Raw genomic sequence first — 4,041 nt, forward strand, 5'->3', positions numbered from 1 at the left:
GGGTGGGTTGGTGTGCTTTGTTTAGAAGTTACTAAATATATTTTCAAAATGAAGCCTCCGGAAAGGGAGTAATTCCTTACTCATTTGGAGGAACCCAGCCAGTAGATTTCACCAGCACTTTCTGGGTGCCAGGACCGGGGCTGGCACTGGCACAGAAGCCAGGCTGGCCTGGGCGTGCCTGCTAACCAGCGCTCCCAGCCCACAGACCCAGGCGTAGAAAACAGACGTGGGCTGTGGCAACCAGGCCCAGTGATTCCATTGTGTATGTGGGGCTGGGAAGGAGGAGGCCCAGAGGCGCTGGACTCTGCTATTTCTGTCCCTTCATCAATCCTGGGGTGCTTGTTCAGTGTCTGCATGCGTGCATGTGTGTGGTTGTGACCAACTCTTTGTGACCCCATGGACTATAGTCCACCAGGCTCCTTTGTCCGTGGGATTCTCCAGGCAAGAATCCTGGAGTGGATTGCCATTTCCTCCTCCAGGGGACCTTCCCCACCCAGGGACTGAACCCGTGTCTCCTGCATTGCAGGTGGATTCTTTACCACTTAAGCCATTGGGGAAGCCCCTGCTCAGTGCCTGGTTGGAGGTTAAAGATTTAGGGAATAATCAGTCATACAGCTGCCGGAAGCAAGCTCCCAGTTTGGAAGGGGAGCAGGAAAGGAGACAGGTAACACTGGCTTCCCCACTGCTCTCAGGGAGCCTGGTTCTGCAGCGGCAGCTCCTACTGTTAGGCCTGTGGGGACAGCCAGCACGGAGCTCCTCAGCACTGCTGAGGCTGCTCACCTGCCCAGTCAGATACTTCTAAATAACATGGTGCTAGACATATGCACAGAGTGTCGGAAAGTATAAGGCAGAAGTTTTTCTTTCCTTCCAAACGTTGATTTGGTGCACATTGGAAGAAATATGGAAACAATTCTTTGCTCCACAGCACTTGACTCCCTCATGGCTCTGTCTTTTTGCCTGAAATCGACCATTAGAAAGTCTTTTCTTGGACTAGAATGTTGCCTTCCTTGTGTGTCTTTTACAGTTCAGGGATGACTAGTAATGCCCATATCCTAATGGCTTTCCTTAGAAACAGAAAAGTGGATCTCTGAGGCTTTGGTTTTTTAGAAGAAGAAGGAAGCAGAGAGGCACGGGACGGTCCAGGACATGGAAGGGAACTGGCCTTTATCAAGGACAGTTCACAGAATCTTTATTTATCACTCATAACTTTCTGGACTGGGAAGCCAGGCGGGGTGCAAGCCGGGGAGAACTTTAAAAGCCATACCCTGCCTTTGGATCTCATTCCACAAGGATGGGGGCCCAGGGAAAGATAAGGTCTGGCCTGTGCTTTAAGACAACGGCCTTGGTTGCGGTGGGTTGAGGGAGGGGTCTGGGTGGTGTAGAGAGCCTCTGTGTCTGTCCTGGCCAGGGGGGCCTGATTTCGGCAGGCAGGTGGAGCTGAGATGCGGTAACGAGTGGGCAGCGTGTGTGGCCTGGGTGGTGGAAGGAAGGGTTTGTGAGTTGCCTCTGGGAGGCAAAGAGAGGCCCAGTGGGGTGGGGAAGAGTCTGGAGAGAGGCCTGGGCTGTGGATGCATCTGAGAATCATCACGTAGAGGCCTGGCTGGAAGCAGGGAGTGTTTGGAGAGAAAGACAAGGGTGTGTGTATGTCCTGGGCCCCCCACGCTTGGAGGTGGAGACCATTAGGCCAGTCCAGGGACCCTGTGGACCCACTGTGAGCTGTGCTGGAATGGGACTCTGCTGATGGCTGGTCCCACACGGCCCTCTCGGACAGTGGGACACATTCCTAGAGTCAATGTCTAACAGTCCCAGAGGGCCTGGCCTTCTCATCTCCCCAGTATCTGTAGGTCCCCTGGGAAAGGACAGAGGCAGACTGCTGACTGTCCTTGCTGTGGGCTTCAGGAGCCTTCCTCCCAGAGGTGTGTTCTCTCCTCCAGGCAGTGGTTCTGGATTAATGCTGATTTAGACCTGACACCGGGCCTGTGATCGGAGCTTCTGAGTGGAGCCTCTGTCCTCAGGCTTTGATCTTCCAACCCTGATTTATTCTGATTGTATAAACTGAGCAGTCTCTAGGCCTGTCTCTCTGGCCCCTGGGAACTCTGTGCCCTTTAACTGTCTCCATAACTCTGCTTTGGGTGCTGTGGGCCACCGCTTGGATCTTGTGGCACCAACGTGCACACCTGGCTTCTGATGCTGGGTGCTGACTCACGGCCGCTGTCGGGTGTACTCCTGTTTATCTGTGGCTACCAGGGAGCCTCATTCTGCAGCAGCCCCTCCTGCTGTCAGGCTGCATGGACAGCCCACCCTTAGTTCCTCTGTGGTCCTGGCCACTTCCATCCCAGTCCTTCTCTGTCATGGGCCAGGTACCCAAGCCATCCAGGTGACACGGGCACCCAGCAGACTCCCCCTGGCAGGGGAGCACAGGCAGAGATGAGTGTAGGAGGGGGTGTGGGCAGAAACCCGGCTGCAGTGGAGGCTTCATCTCACCCTCTGGGTGAGGCAGCTCTCTGCGGCTGGGAGCAGGGTCTGGTGGGGTCGCAGCTCTGAGCCCATCCTCCCAGCAGCTGTCTGGGCATGCTGGCTCTGGGGAGGAGCTCTGCTCTCCAGATGCTGGGAGAGTTGTGAGCTTCCAGAAGGAGGCAGGGGTCTGTTCGGTTTAACGCTGCTGAGGGCCAAGCGACAGTGTGGACAGGGATCTGTCCCTTGTTGTAGGGGAGTGTTGGGAACAGGCTCCCTAGTGGGGAGGAGTGAAGACTTGCCTTGTGAGTAAAAACCCCACTGGAGTCTGGGAGTAGCCATGGCAGGCCCTGGGGAGAGCTCCCGGGACCAAAGGGAGGTGAGAAGTCTGGTGGTGGGGCGTCCACTGTGCCTTAAGCAGGGCCTTGCTTTGGGCTTGGGCTTCAGCAGACATGACAGCTGTTCGCTTTCATCTCTGTGCTCCTTTCTGTCCATGCCAACATGCTCCGAGAAGGTCAGAGAGGAGAAAAGGAGGAGGGAATGAAAGCGCCGAGGGGGGCTCGGGTAAGTTTCCTCAGAGCCTTCAGGGAGGTGTCATCTGGGGAGGGGTGACTGAGGATCCATGGCCTAGTTTGTGGGTGCAGGCAGCTCACTCTCCCTTCACGGAGCTGAGTCCCAGCCTGTCTACCAAGGATGGCGCTGCTCCAGCTTTTATTAAATCAAGAGAGGAAAACATTTTTGCAAGAGGCTAAATAGAACTTAATTGGCCATGTGGTTGGAATCAACAGAGGACACTTCCCGCCAGCCTTTGAAGGCTTTGGTGGTGGACGAGGCCTGGCTGTCTCCACCGTGACCCGCAGCTTGGTTCAAAGCCTTGACACTGAGATCTGCGGACCGTCCCTGACTGGGCTGGAGCCTGCACAGCACATCCTGGGTAGACGCTCAACTTCAGGGGCTGTGCTGAGGGCTCTGTGGAGCCTCGGAGAGGCTTCCTCTTCTCATTCCCCCCTGGAACTCAGTGGAAGGTGCCCTGAAGTTCACAGTTCAGGGGCCGAGGGAAGGGTGGCGATCTGGCTGGAAGAGCTCGCTGGGGGCTCAGCCAGCTTCTCTGCCCTCTTCCTCCACATTCTCAGGTCTTGTGCCCAAATATCTGGTAGCCGTGTGAAGTAGAGCTTGTAGTGTGGAGAACGGGCACGCTTAGTGGAGAGCACTGCACTAGTGTTAAAATCCTTCAGATACATTAGAAATGTCCCTGGTGGTCCAGTGGCTAAGACTCTGCACTCCCAACCTAGGGGTCCTGGGTTGGATCCCTGGTCAGGGAACTAGATCCTACGTACCACAACTAAATACAGAGTGGGAAATGGCAGCCCACTCCAGTACTCTTGCCTGGAGAATCTCATGGACAGAGGAGCCTTGGTGGCTCCAGTCCATGGTGTCGCAGAAGAGTTGGACACAGTGACTAACATAACATGACTGCATCTGAAGAGTCCGCACGCTGCAACTGAGACTCAGTGCAGCCAAATAAATATTAAAAAAAAAGACTAGAATTCTCTACGTATTTTAAAGCTGCATGGTATTTCCCCTGGG

This window comes from Moschus berezovskii, chromosome 2, assembly GCF_049115385.1.
Source record: "Moschus berezovskii isolate FMDL1 chromosome 2, NW_MosBer_1.0, whole genome shotgun sequence".
Classification (NCBI taxonomy): domain Eukaryota; kingdom Metazoa; phylum Chordata; class Mammalia; order Artiodactyla; family Moschidae; genus Moschus; species Moschus berezovskii.